This window comes from Equus przewalskii, chromosome 29 (assembly GCF_037783145.1).
Source record: "Equus przewalskii isolate Varuska chromosome 29, EquPr2, whole genome shotgun sequence".
NCBI lineage: Eukaryota > Metazoa > Chordata > Mammalia > Perissodactyla > Equidae > Equus > Equus przewalskii.
This window is the reverse complement of record NC_091859.1, coordinates 42,492,019-42,514,531: the sequence shown is the minus strand read 5'-3', so window position 1 is coordinate 42,514,531 and position 22,513 is coordinate 42,492,019. Positions and strand designations below refer to the sequence as shown.

At 58.7% G+C, this 22,513-nt stretch overlaps 1 long non-coding RNA gene across 1 annotated transcript; it reads right to left on the bottom strand.

Moving 5' to 3' along the window:
- Positions 1 to 4,494: 4,494 nt before the first annotated feature.
- Positions 4,495 to 10,306, bottom strand: LOC139080260 (uncharacterized). The gene is made up of 2 exons (XR_011534602.1): positions 10,161 to 10,306; positions 4,495 to 5,746 (listed from the first exon to the last, which is right to left on the bottom strand). It is a non-coding gene; the product is annotated as an uncharacterized lncRNA (long non-coding RNA).
- Positions 10,307 to 22,513: the final 12,207 nt, after the last annotated feature.

Sequence of the window (22,513 nt, the reverse complement as noted above, 5' to 3'; positions counted from 1 at the left end):
GAGGCCGGCAGACCCCAGTCGCGCGGAGCTAGCGGCAGGGCCAGGATCCCAGCCCAGACGCCTCCGCTGGCCCCGAGTGACCCGCGGCCTCCTCCCCTCCCGCCTGCCTTCCCGGCCCAACGCGCAGGCTCGGGCGGGCTGCCGCGCGGGGGCGGAACCGCCCCCCTCTGCCGCCCCCTGGTGGCTGCGGTGACACACAGCGGCCAGTTCACTCCCTCTGCCCCGAGCGCCCACAGACCCAGGGGCACCCACAAATACGAGCACCCAGAGGGCTGGGGAACCCACAGGGCCATAGGCGCCGTCACTAGGAGCCCTGGCTGAGAGCATCGCCTGCGTTATCTGATTGAGTCTTCCGTCCTCCCCTAGGTGGGGTATCATGATTACCCCTTTAGATGGGGAATCTGAGGTTGGGGGGTGGGGAGTGGCGCGTGGACCCTGGAGGGAGATGATTCATCAGGTGGCTGATGACGTTTGCAGTCAGACCCCTCAAGTGGGAAAGTGCCCCCACCTCAATCAGCAGCCCCCCAACTTGAGGCTGTGGGAGGGAGAAGGGGGTGGGAGGCTGGGGCTCACTATTCTGTGGGGGTGGGGAAGAGAAGGACCCAGTTCACCAGGACAGGAAGCTGTGTGTTTGGGATGGGCTCCCAGGTCCTGGGTGCAGGGGCGAGAGAGGGTTGGTGCCATGCTCCCGAGGCCCCCAGCCCCAGAGAGAGGGTACCCAGAGCCCACACCTGCACTTGGGTGCCAGGACAGGCAGGCACAGGGCAGGGGGACTTTTCCCAAGCCCTTCCACCCACCCCTGGGGTTTCCCACTGGGAAGAGGTCTCCTGCTACAGCCTGGGCTGCCCCTGGGAGACCCAGCCTCGGAGGCCAGTACCCGAGGGCCCAGTGATTTTATGTGCCCTCTCCCCAGCCCCCACTGCTCTGGGAGACTGGCCTCTGAGTGAATAGACACTTGGGAAGCGAGCGTGTCGTGAGCTGGGTCCACTGGGGGCCAGGACCCGAATCGCGTGCTCTGACGTGGAAGGTGGGGACCCACTCAGGTAATCCAGGTGTGGTTGCTTTGCCGTCCTGTCACCTAGGCCTTCAGGTCAAATAAGTAACAAGGCCCAAGGTGGTCATGCCACAAGCACACTCAGGGCTGGCCACTGGTCCTTCAGCCACTTGTCTGACATCCTTGGGCAGGATGCACAGTATTTGGGGCAGTGCCCGGCTCCCTCCAGGCCCCCGCCTATGCAGCTGTGTGTCCCTGGGCGGCTCACTCAACCTCTCTGTTCTGCAAGGGTAATGACAGCGTCCACCTCACAGAGCACAGTGAACTAACACAGAAGATGCTGTAGCGCCTGGAGCACAGCAAGTACTGAATTGATCTTAGGTAGTGTTGTTGTTGTTGACCCAATGATCAGGGCTGGGGATCTGGAGAGGAACAGGACGTGGCACTGCTCTTGGGGGGGTCTCCCAGGCTGGGGGGCAGACACATGGCCGATGTCAAGCCTCCCGGGCAGCCTGGGTCGAGGGAGAGTGATTCATTCCCGGGGACACGGGGCTTGGCGGGGAGGGTGGGGCGGGGCCCAGTGGCCCTGAAGAGGTGCACAGCGTCTCAGGGCGAGACACTCAGCACACAGAGGGCTGAGGGCGCAGGGAGAGGTCAGTGCTGGCCGGCAGGCTCTAGAAGGCCTGACTTTGCATTGTAAGCGGCCTATCCATTCGTTCCCCTCAGCAGATGGCGGAGCCTGAGGGGAGCTTTGCCCACGTGGGGCCTGGTACAGACAGGAGGCATCCGGCTCCTGTCACCCCTGTGTCCCGGAGTCGCCCTTCTCGGGTCCAGGCTGGGGATGTTGGAGCCTCTGGGGTTTCTCTCTCCCAGGTGCCCCTCCTCCCTGGGCACACAGGAGCCCTGCCTCCCCGCCTTTGCTAACACAGGCCCCTCTGCCCCATCAGCACAAGTTGACAGGGCCACCTTCAGAGGGCCTTCTCAGCTCCTTGGTTTCAGAAAGGCCGCCGATCCACCTGGCCTGGCCCCTTGTCACAGCCTCCTTGCCACCTGCTATCCCCTATACCCCTTCCTGCCAGTGGAGGTGGAGGTGGGAGGGGAAGCTGCCGGAGTCTGGAGACCCTGAGCGGCTGGATGCAATTAGGAAACGGAGAAGTTATTATTTTGGGGTTAAATCAAAACTAATCTTCCGTGATGGCCAGGTCCCCCCAAGGGCATGTTCTCATGATGTGGCCTCTGGGGCCCCAGGAAGTAGGGTCCCCAAATTCCAGGGACATGAGGATAGAGGATACCAGGCCTGGTGGCACCTCCCACTCGCTGGGGATCTGCCCATCCCACCCTCCAAACCCCAGCTCCTTGCACCCCGAACCAAGGTCCTGCCCTGGCTCAGGTGGACAGTTGCCCCCAGCCCCATGCAGCCTCCCAGAGCCTCCCCTCCGCCCTCCGCTCCTCTTCCCTTCGGCCCCCAGCTGCCACCCAAGCAGTTTTCCTAAAATTCCAAGTGGGCCCTGCTCCGGCGCCACGGCCCTTGGGGCCAGTCCAGGTCTTCACGTACCCCTCAAGCTGTCCCCAGCCTGGACCCCACCTCACCCTCCCCATTCCCGTCGCCTCTGACACCCACCACTTTGTTTGCCCTCATGACACTAGTGGATGTTTCAGCCCGTGGCACACTCAGAGATGTCGAGGCCAGGGCGGAGGAAGGAACGTGCAGAGGTCCCAGCGCGAAAGTGGCAGAGCTGGGCCTGGGAGGCTGGGTCCCCGCACCCCGGCTTCCTCTCTCCCTCCCTCCCTCCACTGTCCACCAGACAAGGCGCCTGCTGTGGCCCCAGGAGCTGGGGAGGGGGCAGGGCTGCCACCATCTCCACCGAGGGACACATCCCGCTCTTGGCCTTGAGTGGCCTCCGGCGTGCGGGCAGCCAGGCTGCAGGGGGCCTGGAAACGTGACCGTGGCTGTTTATTCAGCTGTCTGCGTTGGCGCCGGCCCCTCCAGCGGGGCCCGGTCTTTCTGGAGTTAAAACAGTCAGTGCTGTCCCCACGGCTGGGCAGTGACCTTCTCAAAGCGGGATTTCTCTGTGGGAGGCTTAAGGGGCAAGCCACCAAGTGGAGATCCGCAGGCCAGCCCCTCGCCAGAGCCCCGTGGAGACAGCAGGACCCCGGGGGGGCACCCTCTCGGAGCATGCATCTCCTCCTGCCCTTGCCGTGGTTTGTGTGTCAGGCGAGGTCCCCGTGGACAGGAGGCAGATAGCACCCTTGGTCTGGTCCTCTGAGGAGCGTTTCATGAAGGGCCTCAGGCATGGCGGAGCTGAGGAGAAGCTGCAAGGAAGGAGCAGTTGGCTGGGGCCGGGGGCCTGGGGGGCGAGGGGGACAGAGTCCCAGCTTGGAGAGAGGGCCCGTCGGGAGCCTCCAGGCTCCTCAGTCCCCACAGCCCTGTAGATGCCCCCAACTCAGAATGAGTGGATTCCACCCTGGGGAAGCCTGCCAGTGGGGCCCTGGGATGCTCCGCCCTGAGCTGGAGCTCGGATGCCTCCTCCGGGCTCAACGGGTTGTGTCAAGACTGGCCCTCCACTTGCTCGCACACGTGCCTCCTCAGCGGTCAGTGCCTTTTCTAAGGCTGCGAGATGAAAGGACCCGCGCACGGCAGCCCTTCTGTGGTAGCTATCCGTGTCATTTCTATTTCTCCTCCTATTCTGATTCTCGGCTCATCTTCTCCTTCAGCCCGGCCCCCAGGTTCCTGAGCGCAGGAGGCAGGAAGTGTGCATGAAAGTACCCTCTGGCCCCCACCACTGAGCTGTCCCCTCTCATCGGAAGATACCCCTCAGATGGCACCCCAGGCCTCTGTCCCAAGGAACTCACAGTCTAGCCAGGAGACAGGGTGATGGAAAAAGTCTGAGGCAGGGAGAGCCTCAGAGTAGGCGGGGGGGGCCATCAGGAGAGGCTGCCTGGAGGAGGGGGCCTCAAAGGTGAGACCTGAAGCTGAGCAGGGTCAGCTGGGAGGAGGGGGTGTAGGGGATAGCAGGAGGCAAGGAGGCTGTGACAAGGGGCCAGGCCAGGTGGATCGGCGGCCTTTCTGAAACCAAGGAGCTGAGAAGGCCCTCTAAAGGTGGCCCTGTCAACTTGTGCTGATGGGGCAGAGGGGCCTGTGTTAGCAAAGGCGGGGAGGCAGGGCTCCTGTGTGCCCAGGGAGGAGGGGCACCTGGGAGAGAGAAACCCCAGAGGCTCCAATATGCTGTGCCTTGAGGGAGGCAATGGGGAGCCACGGAAGGTTATGGAGGGACTGTTGCCAAGCACGTGGATGCTCACACCGAGCAGGCAGCTCTGATATGATCATTGAATCGGACCAACGACTCCTCTGACGAATGGGCATGGCCATCCTCGCCTGGTGTGGGGGATGTGCCTTTCTCCCCAAGATTGGCCCCAACCCAGCCTCCCCCCTGCCAGGCAGCAGCAGAGAGAAGGGAGATATCTCAGGAGGGATAACAGAGATTCTGGCCAGCTTTTGACATCAAAATAGACTTTGAAAAGCATGGCTGAGAAAACATTTGAAAGAAAAACAGCAGAAGAAGCTTCTAGAAACCAGAGCCTGGCCAACATGAGTTCATGTCCCAAACAGTGGCTCTGGGGAGAGGATGAGCCAGTGACCCTGAGCTGGCGCTGCTGCGGGCCTTGAGGGGGAGGGGGCTGCACCTGAGAGGGGTCCAAACCCTGGGGACAGGGTGGGGCTGGTCTCTGAGGGCCCGGCAGGGCCAGCCTGTGCCCACCACCCGGGGAACCCAGCAGGGTGGACCTGTGTGTGGGTCCCCAGGGCTCCGGTGAGGGCGGGGAAGGGGGGGGTCCTGGAGTGGCCAGAGAGCAGGTCCACATCTCCAGACTCCCCAGGAAAGATGCGCAGTGACCGAGGCCTGGGGGAGCCAGAGGGGCCTGTCTGGAAGGACCCCAAGGGCAGGCCTGGACGGATGGTGTAGGAGTCAGATGCCACTGGAGAAGAAGGACTCTGAGCTGACTCAGTTTACCCCATGGCCCAGGATCCCATGTCTGCTAGAGCTGGAGCTCCAGATACAAATTCAGTTCTAACAAATGAAGTCCGTTTTCCCCAGCTGGACACAGCCATCGTTCCTCAAGGATGCTCCAGGGGAAAGTTCTCTGTGACCCTGAGGCCTCGGAGGCTGGGGCGAGTCAAGCTGGGGTGTCGCAGCCCCCCTGCAGCCCCAGTCCAGGGTGGGCACCATGTGGACCAGGGGACACGGATTCCCCCCTCTTTTTTTCCTTTAAAGATTGGCACCTGAGCTAACATCTGTTGCCAATCTTTTCTTCTTCTTCTCCCCAAAGTCCCCCAGTACATAGATGTAGATTCCAGTTGTGGGTCCTTCTGGTTGTGGCATGTGGGACGCCACCTCAGCATGGCCTGACGAGCGGTGCCATGTCCGTGCCAGTGACTGGAATCAGCGAAACCCTGGGCCGCCTAAGTGGAGCGCGTGAACTTAGCCACTCAGTGGCTGGCCAACCTGGTTCCCAGGTTTGACCTCTGCGCCCCCACCCCCACCGACCCCTGCGCCCGCCCAGAGTCTTGGTCTGACTTCCCCTGGAGCCGGGAATCAGGCCTCTGGCTACACTGCCTTGGTGAGAACCTAATTGCTGGATTGTTTTTCTTTGGAGAGGCGGTGGCGGTGGCGGCCAGCGCTGTCATTTCACTTGTAAATCAGGTCCCGGCTTTTTCTCCCATCTTCCCTCTCTTGGCTGAGCGGTGGCTGCCATCTGCAGGAGGGGCAGTGGTGGGTCAGTCACCCCCAGCTGGGTGACTGGGTGGCTCTGGGGAGCATGGGATGGACCAAAGGACAGGGATGGGGCCCCAGCTCAGTGGCTGTGCTGGGAGACAGGGCCCGGGCCGCCACGTCCAGCCTCCTGGCTTCAGGTTTGGGGCAGCCCCAGGGTGGAGGGCCGGACGGTGGCGCTCCCCGAGCCCGGCTGTTCTGGCCAGTGAGCGCGGGCTGAGCGGAGGGCAGCTCAGCGGGTCCTCTGCGCAGACGTGAAGCCCCACAGCCGCCTGGTTCAAGGTCCCCACGGCCCCGCCCGCCTCGGGCAGGAGCCGCTTCCGGCCGCAGGGCAGACAATGCGCTGGCGGAGGAGGGGTGGCCCAGGGCCAGATTCCCCCACCCCCATCGCAGCCACACAGGAAGACGGAACTCAGAAGACGGCGGCGTGTCCTGGAGTGAACCCGCCGCCAGGCGCTGTGATTTAGGGGGCCGGATTCCCGGAGGAGGCCTGTCCAGTTGAATCAAACTGATTCCTTTCAGCCTTAAAATGAGGAGGGGCCCTAGGACCCTGCCTAGGGGGTGAGGTGGGGGACTTCAGAAAATCTGAGCCCCATCTTCTCCCTCTCCGGCAGCCCTTGACTACCCATGGGCTGTGCTGAGCTTCTTCCCACCACAGGACCTTTGCACTGGCTGAGCCCTCTGCCTGCCTTGCTCTCCTCCTGGTCCCTTCAAGGCTGCTGCCTTCAGGTCTCGCCTCCCATGGCCAGCCTCCCATGCCTGGCACCCCTCTCCGTTCTTGCATTAGCGTCCTTCCTGTTGGGGTGCTCCCTGCTGTCTGCCCCATCCCCCCAGCCAACCAGGCTGTGGCAAGACCTGCCTGTCTTGGTTCCTGCTGTATCAGTGGGACTGTAAGTTCTCCCCAGTCACCCCCGCCCTGTCCTGCTGCCCACTCCTCCTGGCGCTTCTCATGTCCACTTCCATTAGGGCACAACCCCTCTGCGATCGGCTGCTGGCTGCCCTCCCCACCCTGGAAGCGCCCCAGAGGGCAGGGCCACTGCAGGAACCCCCCCCCACTCCTAGCCCTCAGCAGGAGGATGGGCAAACAGCCTGCCCCCTGGGCCTCCTGTCCCTCCCCCTGGAGGGAGCATCCGGCAGCTGCGGGCTGGGTACCCGAGTGACCGAGCAGGGTCAGAGAGCTGCTGGTGGCTCCCTTCCTCTGTGACCCCAGGCTGGCCCCTGGAGACGGACAGTTGCCCAGCCACCAGGCCTGGGGACAGGGGCCGGCCACTGGGCCGGCCGCGAGGAGCTGTCCTCATGGCGGCCGGGTCCAGCCATAGCCCGGCAGCGCAGTGCAGTGGGCAGCCTGCCCCACCCGCCTGCTCCCCGTGCTGCCTCAGGCCTCAGGCCCTCAGCCAGAGCACCCTCCAAGGTCCCCCAGCCCAGCCACGCGGCCTCCTTGCGGCCCGAGTCACACCCAGGGCCTTGCCTGTCCCATACCCTGTGCCAGCAGCGCCCCCTGCTGGCTCCGCAGCCCTCCGACTCGGCTGGCTGCACCGCCTCAGGGAAGCCCTCTGGGATCTGCCTGCCCTGCTCTCTGGAGTGAGGACCCTCCCAGCACCGAGATGGGGAGTTTGTGCAACTCCCACTGGGTCGGCCCAGACTTGCCTCCGTTTTTCCCCCGCAAGGGGAATGTGTTAGGTATTTCGCTTATTTTGGTATCTCCAAAACTCTTAGCACAAAATCAGGCACATAGGAGGCCTTGAAAAGATCCTTGTTGGTTGACGTATTGCTGAGTGAGTGAGCTGTGATGGCGGCACAGGCCCTGGTCCTCAGAGCCTGAGGGAGTGTGTGCACGTGTGCATGCATGTGCGTGTATGTGGGATGTGCGTGTGTCTTTGTGTGCATATGTGATGTGTGTGGTGTGTATGTGGTGTATGTAGGTGTGTGGTGTGTGTGGTGTGTGTGTGCTGTGTGGTGTGTGTAGGTGTGTGCTGTGTGTAGGTGTGTGCTGTATGTGTGCTGTATGTGTGGTGTGTGGTGTGTGTAGGTGTGTGATGTGTGTGGTGTGTGTGGTGTGTGTGTGGTGTGCGTAGGTGTGTGGTGTGTGCTGTGTGTTGGTGTGTGCTGTGTGTGCTGTATGTGTGGTGTGTGGTGTGTGATGTGTGTGGTGTGTGTGTGGTGTATGTAGGTGTGTGGTGTGTGTAGGTGTGTGATGTGTATGTGGTGTATGTAGGTGTGTGGTGTGTGTGTAGGTGTGTGTTATGTGTAGGTGTGTGGTGTGTGTGTGCTGTGTGCTGTGTGTAGGTGTGTGCTGTGTGTAGGTGTGTGCTGTATGTGTGGTGTGTGGTGTGTGTAGGTGTGTGGTGTCTGTGGTGTGTGTATAGGTGTGTGGTGTGTGGTGTGTGTAGGTGTGTGGTGTGTGTAAGTGTGTGTGCTGTGTGGTGTGTGTGTGCTGTGTGGTGTGTGTAGGTGTGTGCTGTATGTGTGGTGTGTGGTGTGTGGTTGTGTGGTGTGTGTGTGGTGTATGTAGGTGTGTGCTGTGTGCTGTGTGTTGGTGTGTGGTGTGTGTGCTGTATGTGTGGTGTGTGGTGTGTGTAGGTGTGTGATGTGTGTGGTGTGTGTGTGGTGTATGTAGGTGTGTGGTGTGTGTAGGTGTGTGGTGTGTGTGGTGTGTGTGTGGTGTGCGTAGGTGTGTGGTGTGTGGTGTGTGTGCTGTATGTGTGGTGTGTGGTGTGTGTAGGTGTGTGATGTGTGTGGTGTGTGTGGTGTATGTAGGTGTGTGGTGTGTGTAGGTGTGTGGTGTCTGTGGTGTGTGTATAGGTGTGTGGTGTGTGTAGGTGTGTGGTGTGTGTAAGTGTGTGTGTGCTGTGTGGTGTGTGTAGGTGTGTGCTGTATGTGTGGTGTGTGGTGTGTGTAGGTGTGTGATGTGTGTGGTGTGTGTGGTGTATGTAGGTGTGTGGTGTGTGTAGGTGTGTGGTGTCTGTGGTGTGTGTATAGGTGTGTGGTGTGTGTAGGTGTGTGGTGTGTGTAAGTGTGTGTGTGCTGTGTGGTGTGTGTAGGTGTGTGCTGTATGTGTGGTGTGTGGTGTGTGTAGGTGTGTGGTGTGTGTGGTGTGTGTGTGGTGTGCGTAGGTGTGTGGTGTGTGTTGGTGTGTGGTGTGTGTGCTGTATGTGTGGTTGTGGTGTGTGTTGGTGTGTGGTGTGTGTTGGTGTGTGTGTGCTGTGTGGTGTGTGTAGGTGTGTGCTGTATGTGTGCTGTGTGGTGTGTGTAGGTGTGTGCTGTATGTGTGGTGTGTGGTGTGTGTAGGTGTGTGTTGGTGTGTGGTGTGTGTTGGTGTGTGTTGGTGTGTGGTGTGTGTTGGTGTGTGTGTGCTGTGTGGTGTGTGTAGGTGTGTGGTGTGTGTGGTGTGTGTGTGGTGTGCGTAGGTGTGTGGTGTGTGTTGGTGTGTGGTGTGTGTGCTGTATGTGTGGTGTGTGGTGTGTGTTGGTGTGTGGTGTGTGTGCTGTATGTGTGGTGTGTGGTGTGTGTAGGTGTGTGGTGTGTGTGGCGTGTGTGTGGTGTATTTGGGGTGTGGTGTGTGTAGGTACGTGTGCAGGTGTAGCTCACACCCCGCCTCCCTCTAGTCCCCTCACAAGTAAGCAGGACCGTCCGGCGTCCCGGGCGGGGCAGGAGAGAGTCCGCAGCTGCTGCTGGCCCCCGCCTGCCCGCGCCCTCAGGCCCTCGCTGGGGCAGCGTCCCCCGAGCCCCGCCTCCCCCGCCCCGCCTCCGCCAGCCCCTCGCCATGCGGGGTTCAGGGTGGTTTGGGTCCCTCTCCCTCCTGACTGTGCGCCCCACGGGAAGAGGGCGTGGTGTTGTTCAGCCGTCAAAGGGCAGGAAGCACAGAGAGACGGCACGTCACACTCGCTAGGAGGCTAACATAGTAATAATAACAGTAATAATAATAAAGCCCGAGGGAACGTAAGGAGCCAGGGCGGCTGTGGAGAGCGGGACCTGGTGCATGGCTGTGGACAACAGTTTGGCGGCTCCTCAGAAAGCTGAGCCCCGTCTCTGACCCGGCAGCCCCCTCCTAGGCCCACCCCAGGAGAAGTGACAGCGGGGACTGCGGACTCTGCACACCCGTTCACAGCAGCCCTGTCACGACGGCCAGAAAAGGGGAAACACCCCGTGTCCACCCGCGGACGACGGATGCACAAAGTGTGGTCCGTCCACAAGCGCACTCAGCCACTCGGCCGGGCTGGCCTCTGCTGCGTCCCACTCACTGCCCTTGGCCCCCAGGGGACCGTTCCGGTGCCTGCAGACCCCCTGGTCCCCAGGAGGACCCCCCATTCAAATACTCATCCGCCATTCATACCCGTCTGGGCCTCCGTCTCCCCGAGTGGGGTGGGGGTGCAGCCCAGCGCTTCCCGGGTCCTCACCATGTCTCCTCGCAGCCCCCTAGGCAGGCCCTTGACGGAGAGGCGAGGGGACCTGCCTGCCGGGGTCACACAGCCTCCCTTGCTGTGTGGGTACCTCCAGCGCCTGCCTGTCGCGTGGCCTGGTCGGGGAGGGCCCGTCTTTTCCTGGCCACCCAGCGCCCTCTGGTGGGCACGCCGGAAGTTGTCGGGAACTGATCCCCAAGGTCAAGGACCAGAGGCTGGGAGCTGCCTGAGGACTGTCGTGGCAAATAATCCATAATCAATCCATAAATCAAAGTTGGGGTGCGTTTATTATGAGCCAGGTCTGAGGACCAGCCCGGGGCCTTCGCTCCCCAAGGAAGGAAGGGCTCCAAAGAAGCGGGGTGGACAGAGTGGTTACATATCGTCCTGGAACAAAGAGCATCCATCACATATGATAGGAATGTCCCTTTTACAACTGTCACGAGATGCTTAGCTGGCACAGCAGGTCGGGGTCAGCAGGTCAGTGGTCACAAGGTGAGCACAGCAGGTGGGTAATCAATCCTTAGTTTCTAGGAAGAGATGCTTATCCTTAAGGGAATGCTGATACAGGGAAGCTGTATCCCTATCTTTAAGGGCATCATCTTGGCTTTGGAACAGCATGAGTGTTTAAAGCAGACGGACGATTCCTGCCCAATGGGCCACGTCAGGCCCTTTTGGAAAAACAAGGTCAGGTGGGGTTAGTTATAAACCAAATGGCTTCCTCACATACTCCAATATATACTATTGCTTGTCATTTATTTAGCAGGTCAAATCCTGCCCACGTTTGTCCTGGGGGGATGGGGGCAGGAAGCACAGTGGTGGGGGCAGGTGGAGGGCAACGGCCTCTGATTTCTCAGGAAAGAGTGGTGTGACCATCCCCATGGTACAGATGGGACCACGAGGCCAGAAAGGGAGGCGTCCCCCAGCCCCTCATCCCACAACCACCTCTGGGTCCTCATCCCACGGGGACCTACTTCCTCCCACTTGCCTCTGCCCCCCAGGCTGGGGCCATGCTTTGTTGGGGGCACCGTGGACTCTCAGCCGGGGCCAGGCCACCATGTGGCAGGCAGGCTCAGACAGCCCTCAGGGCACAGGGGTGCCAGGCCTCCCCCACTCTCCTGCCCGGCCCGGCTGCGGTCACCCAAACCTGACCGTGACTCTGCCCAGTGAGGAGAGGATGACCCCGCCCACTGCACAGAGCCAAGAGGCGTCAGGCACCCAGGACTGAGGGGCACGGCCGGGGGGGGCGTGACATTGTGATTCATAATAAAAAATGTATGTTTGGTCTTTGTCCCGTCCCCGTTTCTGGCACAGAGCTCTTAAAACTCTTGGAATTTCTGAAGTGCTGAGAGTGATAGTGGTGCCTTTTGCTGTGTCAATGAGGTGATTTTTGGACCCCCCCCCCAAAAATGGGGGATCCTCACCAGAAGGACCAAGCTTGTGATTAGGGGGTTGGAACTTTCCATCTTTCCATCTCACCTCCTGACCTTGAGGGGAGGGGAGAGTGGCTGGAGGTTCGCCAATGGCCAAGGATTTCTTCAATCGTGCCAGGGCACGGGTTCGGAGAGCTTCTGGTTGGTGAACACGTGGACATGAAGGAGAGTCGCGCCTGGGGAGAGCGCGGGAGCTCTGAGCCCCTTCCCCACACCTGCCCCGAGTGGCTCTGCCATCTGGCTGTTCCCGAGTTACATCCTTTTATAATAAGCTGGTAATCTAGTAAGGAAATGTTTCTCTGAGTTCTGTGAGCTGCTTCAGCAAATTAGTTGAACCCGAGGAGGGGGTGGTGGGAACCTCCAATCCACAGCCAGCCGCTCAGAAGCACAGGTGACAACCTGGACCCACTCCTGGCGTGTGAAGGGTGGGGGCAGGCTTGTAGGACTCAGCCCTTCCCTGCAGGATGTGACGCCGCTCCCGGGAGACAGTGTCAGAACTGTAGGACCCCCAGCTGGGGCCTGAGAATCGCTTGGTGGGAGAAAGCACCCCCACATCAGAACTGGGTGCAGAACCTTTGAGAGGGTGACCGGGTCACCTAAGGCCCCCTCCGCCCCACTACCACCCATTACTTCCGTGGAAAACTGAGGCTGAAGTGGTCCGCTCTTGTGCAGGGACTGTAACACATAAGGGTAAATTCAGGTTCAAACCTGGATGCAGTGGGAGGAAAGGAGATTTTCCTTCTTATTCTCTAAAATACCACCATCACCTCCACCGTCATTGCCACCACCACCACCACCACCTGCCAAAGAAGCCCACTCAGTGATGGTCGCTGGGCAGCCCATGGTAGCCCCGGCCGTGCGGTCATGCCTGTGTCTCTCCCACACACACGGCAGGCACCCCCTAGACTCGGGGTGCTGGGGGTAAGGCGGAGGGCAGACAGCCATCAGCCCCAGATCTGCCCAGAGGTTTCTCCTGCAGGGACAGAGACAGTCACAGTGCAGTGGGAGCCAGGCCGGGATGCGTGGGTAAAGGGGCCGTGGGGGCCAAGGAGAGAGAGCATCTAAGGCTACTGGGGCAACCAGGAGGGCTCTGTGGAGGAGGTGCCCGCCACTTCAGTGGGCTGAAGAGTGAGTGGCTCAGGAGTCTCCTGATGAAGAAGGGTGAGGACAAGGCCCTCTGGGCAGTGTGCCCAAAATCAAACACGAGGGGTCGCCGGGGACAGTCTGTGTGGCTGGAGGGGGTGGTGGGAGCTGGGGCTGGGGGCTGGGGGCTCAGTGCAAGTGGGTTTGAAGAGGGTGGGGTGCAGGGACTGTGCTCCTGGGAACGGCAGAGAGGTGCCTGCAGGCGCCTGTGGGGACAGGAAGGCATGGTCACCCCATCTTACAGAGCAAAACCCTGGAGCCTCTGAAAGGAAGCCGCTCAGCGGACACTGGGGTGAGGCTGAGGCCCGTGTGGCTGCCACGCTCGGCCAGCAGGCCTTGTCTCGCACACCTCTGTGCCTTTCCTCATGCTGGTCCCTCCGCCTGGAAGACTTTTTCTTGGACTCTCTACCTGGCTCATCCTTCAGGCCTCAGCAACGGCCGCTCTCCTCCCGGAAGCCTTTCCTGGACACCCCCTCCATGCAGGTCCCACTGGGGCTCCCGCAGCCCCAGGCTCTTGTCGGCTTCTGCAGCATCTCCCACGGAGGGCAGAGGCACCTCTGTTTTCTTCCTGGGCCCCTGGGTTCTGGACGGCATAGCCTCCCCATCAAACATAGTTTGATACATAGTTTGAAACATAGTTTGATGGTCCCCTTCCTGCGTCTGCTGTCACCAGTGCCGGTGAACCAGCCTCTGTCCCAAATGAGTGGGGACGCTGTGCTGGAGAGGCTGGAAGCTTGCCCACGGTCTCCCTGCTGGGATGGGACAACAGGCCCCTCAGCTCGTCCCCCATCTCTGGCCTCCTCCATGCCCACCTGCCCACCGGCCTGGGCCACAGGTCCCAGGAGGAATGGTGGAAGCCTCAGGGTCTTGGAAAGTCTGCCCCTGTTTCTCTGGGCTCACAAAAGTCCAACAGAAAAGGCTGCTCCCTAGCCAGAGACAGACGCATCTGCCCGGTGGACCCCGTCGACCAAGCCGACCAGTAACATCCTTGCTGTAATAACCCAGTGGCTGGATGGCCCAGGACGGCAGCCCCAGCTGTCCACACCGTGTGCAGGACCGAAAATGCAGGATAATTCAGTGACGGGCCCATCCCGCCCCCTGCGAGCTAGCCTAGCGGTCCAGCTACACATCCTTTTACCTCCTGGGTCTGGAGAAATCTCCTCCTGGCCTGGCTCTGAGTGAAGACCCCATTCAGACACTTTCACCTGCCAGGAAATCAGTAGGTGTGCATGTCTGAGGCACGCTCTTTTGCATCATGCCGACTCCCATCCCCCCAAAATCTTTCCCCTGTTGTCTCTAGTTTCTGGGGAGGCTGTTGTAACAGCCCCAGCCCCGCCCCCCAACAAAGGGGAGGAGGATGGAGCTTGAACGGGCCTCCTGGGCTGGGCACTACTGCATCCTGTTTCTACCCATCGCCCACCAAGCAGGGAGGGCAGCGGGCACCATGGGCGCCAAAGGGTGGCTCCAGAAGTGGGAAAACACGTGAAGTGAAAGGCATCTGGGGGTTCAGGAGCTGCGTCCCCCAGATCTCTGGGGCCCAGGGAACGGGGTATGCCGGCAGGACCCACTTTCCCGGAGGCGGAGCTCTGTCCTGGCCCTGGCCTGGATCCGCCCTGTCCCTCCACAGGGGTCCCAGCACCCACCTGGAGGAGGAGGGCCGGGCTGTCATCCCCATGTGCCACCTGCTCCCTCCCTCAGTACAGTTCCCCAGAAGAGGAGGGGTCCCCAAGCAGCTTCCATGTTACAAGCACCCTGGACATGCCCTCGTGTTTGCAATCACTGTCATCTGCAGGCAAGACGCCTCTCGCTCACTGGGGCACTTGGTGTGTGCCAGGCCCCACCTAAGCGCATCACACTCCCGACAACCAAGGAGGCAGCTCGTGTTTCACTCATGGGGAAACTGAGGCCTGGAGTCACAGAGCCTGGTACCCACAGTCCCCATCTCCAGACCCTGCCCCCTAACCCCCACTTTCTGCTCGCTCACCGTGGACCCAGGAATCGGCTGTGATGGTCCCCCAGGAGCCCCCGCCCCAGCACCATGCTGGGTGCTGCAGACCACGTCTGTCCCCTTGAGCCTCCTGGGACCTCTAGCGACGTGGGCAGCAGGCCCCTTCGGATGAGATGCCCTGGAAGGAACAGCTAGTCCCCCAGCTCTGAACGGGTGTGCATTTTCCTCGGTGAATCCTGGCATGGAGGTGAGGGGGGAGCAGCCGGAGAGCGCCCCAGGGGCCAGGGGGGAAAGCAGGGTCCATCACCTTGTTCACCCACTCCCTCATTCATTCACCATTGTGGGGACGCTGCCCAGATGAGGGGTCCCAGAGTATCAGGGCTGGCCAAGGCCTCAGCATCCATGACAACCTCCCATTTCATAGCTGAGCAAACTAAGGCCCAGAGCTTGCCAGATACAAAGGCATTTTCTGGGCCAGGATGGGAGCCTACCCTGACACCCCAGACACTGCCCCCTGGTGGCCTGTGTGCATTTCAGGCCGAGATGGGGCACCTCCATGGAGGGGATGCTGCGGAGTCTAGGTCAGTGTGCTTACCTCCCTGGGGCCATGCACCGGGGAATGAATGCAGGCGAGGAAGCCCATGTGGCCAGGCCGGGGGCCCAGCTCACGGGTCTGCTGGCTGCAGCTACGGGAGGGGGGTGGTACAAGAACCCCCAGGACCCCCTTGGGCGCTGGGGCCAGCATGCTTGGGTAGGAATCCTTCCTTGGCCCCTGGATGACCCTGGCAGTCCTTCCCCTCCCTGAGCAAGGGGCTTCCCACCCTTGAAGCAAGGGGTTCCAACCAGATACTTTGACCATGAGTCAAAGCGTTTGTTGTTGATGAGTCAGGAGGGGTGTGGGGTCAGAATGCAGGTTCCCAGGCGCCACTGCCATCAGCGGTCAGCCCTGGTGCTGTGGCTCTCGGTGCCTGAGACAAAGAACAAACACCCCATTACTTTTAGGAGATCAACTTGGCAAATAGGATTACGGCTGCAGATGCAAGTACATTTCAGACAGTTAATCCAGCTTCTTAAGGACGAGTCTCTGGTTCAGAGGCCAGCTTCCCCCTCCCCCGAGTGATTGGCCGGTCACTTCCTGAGAGGCTGGGAAAGCGAGTGAGTCATCTCTGTTTTCTAAAGAATACACTGGGCTTAAGAGGCATGAAAAATGCATGAAGTTAAATGTCATGGCAGAGTGAGGACAGGAGAAAATGGAAATGTTTGCATGAGACAATGACCCTCTTCCACACCTCCCCTGCCTCGTGGCTGCGGCTTTGACCAGATCAGCCCAGAGCGGGTCTTAACTCGACACTCTTCTTATGAACAGGGAGGGGGTGTCCACCTGCTCCTTTATCCCTTTAGCATGGACTTTCTGGACCTGGCCACAGGCTGGGGTCCAGGTGAGCCCCCAGGGAGGAAGTCTAAACAGTTGCCCACAGGCTGGGTGGGTCCAGGATGGGGACATCTGAGTAGATCGCGGGGTGGGGAGAAGTGGGTGCCTGTATGCCTCAGTGTCCATCTCGCTACCTGCCTTTGTAACAGAGCTCCAAAGTTATCGGGGGCAGAGTGCTACTCAGCTAAATGATTTCATTTCCCAGCCTCCCTTGCAGCTAGCTATGGCCATGTGACCAAGTTCTGGTCAATGAGAAGTAAGTGGAAGTATCCAGGAATGGGGAGAGGCATGCCTTTTGGTCTTTCTTCCATCCAGCAGCCTGGAAAGCTGATGTGATGGTGGAGCTCTAGCAGCCATCTTGGACTCTAAGGTGAAGGGACACATGCACAGGAAGGCAGAGCAATGGGCTGGCAGGAGCCTAGGTCCCTGATGATATGTGCAGCCCTTATGCCAGCCCTAGTTTACCTACACCTAGAATTCTTTTATGGGAAAGAAAAATACATGTTTATCTTGTTTAAGCACTGCTGTTTTGAGTTTTGCTAGAATATGCAGTCAAATATAATCAGAACGGATGTAGTGGGCAAGAGCATCTAGGAAGTGAGAACGACATGTGATCAGTGCGCAGGACTGTGTACGGTTTGGGTGGATCACATGGCACCAGTGGGATGGCTTGGCAGGTCAGTGTGGGACCTGACGCTGGTACAAGGCCTTCTGCACTAAGCTAAGGAGCAAGGGCCGCACCCTTTAGGCCAGGAGCTGTGGAATCAAAGGCCTCAAGGGGCTTGTAGGAATATGAGTAGTGGGGGAGGGTGCCAGGCAACGAGTGTGGGGAGGACCATAGTGGGGACTGGAGTCTAGAAGGCCTGCCAGCTGTCCGCCAAAGTCCATTGTCCCCTTCTCCCCCGGCCAGGGTCTGTGTGCCCACCTGTCGTGTAAAGTGGAAGCTGGTCCTGGCCAGCCCCCTTGCAGCCAGGCATGTCCAGGGCCAGGCCGGCATCGGTGGAATGTGGGCAGAGGTGGCATCGGTGGAACACGGGCAGAGACAATGTGGCAGCTGCGTCACTGGCTGAGAAGGAAATCGCTTGTTTGGACATTTCTGCTTCCCCCAAGCAGGAGCTCAGATGCGCCCGTGGGGCAGCCTGAGCGTGGCCCACCAGGCCCCGTCCTGGGATGTCCGGGAAACAGGATGCACAGAACCTGCACCCTCCACACCAGGAAATCCAGATCTCGTAGCCGAGACCCACGGCTCTCAACCAGGCCGACCCTGCCCGCTGGGGATATGTGACAACGTCTACAGGTAATTTGTTTTGTCACAACCTGGGGGCAGAGGGGCTACAAGTGTCTGGTCGGTGGAGGCCAGGGATGCTGCTGAATATCCTACAATGCACAGCACAGCCCCCGCTGCAGGGAACAATCCAGTCCCCAGTGTCTGCGGAGCCGCCATTGAGGAGCCCAGCTTACTCACGCAGCCAAGTGTGTGATGCTCAGGCCCTGTCCAGGACAAGGCGCAAGGTCTTTGCCTGGCTTTCGGTGCCCTTTACAGCCTGACTCAGTCTCAGGGTCCAGGAGGTCAGTGGTCAGAATTGGGCTGTAAATGTAGTGGAAAGGAATTCCAGGTAGGGAACAGCATGGAACAGCATGGAAAAGGCACAGAGGTGGGACCGAATCATGGACCACAGACTACTGCTCCAGACTCCAGGCTGAATGACATTAGGGGCGCATGTCCAGAGCCCAGAATCCCCAGGGCTCTAAAGGCTGGCCTTGGGGAGCAGGCAAATGAGAGATGGTGAAGTCCAGTTCTTGCTAATGAAGAGCTTCCCATCTAAATTTCTGAGTTTCTGCTTGTTGTGTGTTTGTTTTTCAAGTCAGGAAGGAGCCCTGAATTTTTCTCAAGGCCTTGTGGGCATCTTTGGAGATGATCCTGTGGCCTTTCTTCTTTGACCCTCTCATGGGCCATGCAATAGTAAGTTTCCATCTTGCATTACCCTCAAGGCTCCTATGTGCTCCATGCCTCAGTTTCCTCCCTGTAAATGGAGGTGAAGATAACACCTTGCTCGTGAATGGTGCCTGTGCTGTGTGCATTTGTTAATACAAGATTTTCAGTGCATAATGGATCCTGGTTATTCTTTCGGCCCAGCACTCACCCTCCTCCTTCCAGTTTCCTCTTGGAGCCACGACTTCCCCTTTCTCAGTCTATGCAATCTAGACGGGAATGACCCCAGCCTGGGCTCTAGGATCCCATGTGACCCAGGCCAGTGCTTCCCTCTCCAGCCACAGTGACTGGCTCAGGGACAGGCATGTGACCCAAGCCAGACCAGTCAAAGACAATGACAATCTTGGAAGTTTGTTGGACCCTGGGAAAGAGAAGCTTTTTCCTTCCTCTGTAGTTGTCAAGCTGCAAGACAAAAGCCTGGAGCTGTGAGGGGCCATTGCATGGAGAGGACCTGCCTGAGAATGAGGCTAACTTCTAGGTGAGCAGACAGAAGGAGAGTCAAAAATCACTGGTAATTTTATTTGAGCTCTGGATCCAGCTATGCCTGAAGCTGCACTGCCCTTGGGCTCTTTATGTGAATCAATAGTTCCCCCTTTTTATTGCTTATAGCTTGGCTTCTGTCATTTGCAATAGGAAAAGTCCTGACTAATACAGGGTCAGAGAACTAGGGTCAGAAAACAAGCTAAGGACGGATTTTATGTTGTTAGAGTTATCAAAAAATTAACAGATCAAAGATGACTATGTGACAGAGACTGCATGTGGCCCTGCAAAGCCTGAAATATTTACTATCTGATCCTTTATAGAAAAAATTTGCTGACTCCTGGACTAATACATTACTTATCAAAATGCTTAATCTCCATACTCGGGTCATTTATTTTCATTTTTCCTTTTAATGATGAAAGCAATGCATTTGGCCTCTGAGTACAACTTTGGCTGCCTTCTGCAAGTTGTGGCATGTAGTGCAATAGAGTTTATTTCGCAATCGTCTTCTCCCACTCCAGTACTGAAGTGGGGACTTTCCTTTCCATACTCACTGTCCATCACTGCCCCCACCCACTGTCCTGAGGGGCTTCTGAGTATTCTGGGTCTTTGAAAAGAAGGAGGGGGAGATATTTGCACAGGGAAATTTGGATAGAGAGTGAAAAGTCCTGGGTCCCAGGCAGACAACCTTTCACTGGAAAATTCATGGATTATGGGCTGGGAGCTACTGATGGAAGGTTCTCCCTCCACAGCAATGAGGAAGAGTTCTGCTCCTGCTAGGGTGATCAGCCTGGCCTGGTTTGCCCGGGACTGCCCAGTTTCAGAACTGAAAGTCCCTCATGGGAACTCCTTGTCCTGTGCAAGTCAGTCGGTGCCCCTAACCTCCCCGACCTGGGCGAGGCTGCTGCATCCTCCTGAACAGCGGTTATCTCCAGGCACTGACTGAACGGCTGGCGAAGGATCATGCCCACGTAACTCTCAAGGACTGGCCCTCAATGTGCCCAAATTTCCTCCCAAGGCCAGCCCCCAGCCCTTCTCCCTCCTTCTTCCTCTCCAGCCACATCTGCTCTCCTCTTCACCTGTCTCAGCCCCAGTGACCTTCCTCCAGGAGATGAGGTGTCTGTTCTTTCTCTTCTCTCCCCAATTCTATTGTATGATATACTCTGTCCCCTGCTTTTCTTCAACCTTCCCTTTGGGTTGTAAAAGCCTGTTTGGGAAGTCACAAAACTAGGTATGGACTGTTTCCCCTCTTTTCCCTCTATAACAACCCTGCCTCTCTTTTGGGCAGGTGGATGCTTCTGACCAATCAGAGGAAAATCACCAGAAGGCCGAGGGGAGCAGCCCACTGATGCATGCTTCACGAGGCGCCCTGCTCTGAGTGAGCTCTGATGTCCTTTGTTCCGCGGGTGCGTCAAGGGCAGCGGGGAGGCTCAGCACACGCACTGTAAGCCGGGGGACCCAGCGAGGGGCTGGGCCGCGTCTCCCAACCCTACGCCCGAGCTGCTGCTTCTCCGGCTTCCAGGGCCATATCTGGGAGAGTGAGCCCACCCTTCCAGACAGGTGAGGGCCACATCAGTCAGGGTAAGTGGCACTAGCCGCTGGAACAAGCAACCTCCCATCTTGGCGGATTGACATAACGGCTGATCTCTCTCTCATCACAACTCGACAGCAGATGGTGGGGTTCTCTCGGCTCTCGGTCTGCCCAGCAGCTGAAAATGGAGGTGATGACACTGACCTGAGAGTCTGAGACACAAGGAGGAAGGGAACCTGGGTCACCAACATGACAATCGATGATGCTTCTCTCTGCAGGGGCCAACCCAGCCCCTGGCACTTTTGAGCCAAACAGCAAGTTTGTTCACAAGGTGGTCCTGAGCCCCCATCAAATGCCTCACCTCCTGGATGCATAACCCCTGCAGAGGTCAGAGGTCAGAGGGTAGCCCGCACACTTTATTCTCAGTGAACTGATGCCGGCCTCAGGTGCTCACTCCTTCCAGTTCTCGGGGCTCCTGGGTGCCCCCGTGGAAACTTGTTGAGCTCTGGGACTTGCCCTGTGGGGTTCCTCATTCTCCCCTGGGGAGCCCAGAGCTCCGTCTGCCCTTCTCTGGGGGAGGCCTCCGCAGCACACAGAGGGTGGTCAGGAGGGCCCCCAGAAGACTCTGGGGCTCCTCCTAGAACTTGTCCATCTTCCACAGCCTCTTCTCCCGGGGGGGCTCCAGTTCTGGCTCATCAGAGGGCGCTCTGCCCCTCCCACGATGAGCTGTTCCTCCTCACGGGGGTCCCCACTTGACAGGGGCTCAGGAAAACCTTGTACACAGAGAGGATCTGGGATGTGGACTCAGAACTTTCAACTGTGTGTACAGTTGTCCAAAGAGAGCATTTCCCAAATGTGCTGATCTCCAGAGCCACACGGGTGTTTACTAAGCATGCAGGTTCCCAGGCCCCTTCGCAGGAGGCTGGAGAAAATAGGTCTGGGAGATCCTAGGAGTTGCTCTCCATCACCTCCGGTGGCCCTCTCTGCAAGGTCTTCCATAGCTCCCTGGTGCCCATAAAGTCAAGTCCCCCCTCCTCAGCCTGACATGCTGGCTTCTCGGTCTGAGCCCCTTCCCCTTTCTGGTCTCATTTTTTACTCTGCTCCATGACCTCCCCAGCGCCCAGCAGCCATTGCTCATGCTGTTCCATTGTTTGGATTTCTGCTCCCCTATCTCTGCACGTCCACATCATGCTGTATCAGTTGTCTATTGCGGTGTGTAGAGCACCACGAACTTAGCAGCTTAAAACAACGTGCGTCTGCTCTCTCGCAGTTCTGTGGGTCCGAAGTCCAGCAGGTGTGGCTGAGTTCTCTGCTCAGAGTCTCACAAGGCGGAAACCCAGGCATGAGCTGGTCCAGATCTCACTTGGAGGCCCCGGGGAAGAAGGCAGTCTCATTCTGGTTGGTGGCAGAATTCAGGTCCTTGGGGCTGTAGGACTGAGGTCCCCATTTCCTTGTGGCCGTCAGCCAGGGGCTGCTCTCAGCTCCGATACACCGTCTGAATTCCTCAGCATGAGGTCCCCTCCGTCTTCAAAGCTAGCAATGTCACGTCAAATCCTTCTTCTGCCTCAAAGCTCTCTGACTGCCCCTTTTGCCACAAGCCAGAGAAAATTCTCTGCCTTTAAAGGGCTCATGCGATTAGGCCAGGCCCACCAGGATAATCTCCTTTTGATGAACTCAAAGTCCACTGATCTTTTGCCACATAACCAACAGAATCACAGGTGTGATATCTCATCATACGCACTGTCCCTGGGATTAGGGCAGGACATCTTGGGGGACCATTTAGGCTTCCGCCCATGCACCTCCCTTCCTTTCCAGGCCCTGCTCATACACCTCACTCCCCTTGGGGTTGGCCCAGTGCTAGCAGCACTGGCCTCTTGGCCTCCTGTCCTCTAACCTCTCACCACATTCAGAGTCCCACCTGGAACAGGGGGCTCCTGGCAGCAGGCTGTGGATGGTTTACCCCGCATCCTCTATCCCATGAGGGACAGGCCCTGCTTCCCTGGAGGCTGAGACGTACAGTAGAAGGAGCCAAAGCTCTGGGCCTGATGGGCCTGAGTTCGAATCCCAGCTCCACCAACTGTCTGACCTTGGCCAAGCACTTCCTTCCTTGCCTCAGTTTCCTTATCTGTGCAATGGGTCTAGTGGCACCATTTCACAAGGCTGTGTGAGATCCAATAGATAAGCACTGTTCCTTATCTAGAAAGGGCCCCATACACCCTCGGTGAAAGCCAAGCAGGCATTGCGGGGTCCAGGAGATGCTTGTCAGTGAAACCAGTCATAGGATGCAAGAAGGAGGCAGAAGAAAGGCAGCAAGAATGGGGTGTGGGTGATGCTGGAGATGGTGGCTCAGCTCAGACTCAAGGTTCATGGCAGCCAGTGTCAGGTCCCTGCTC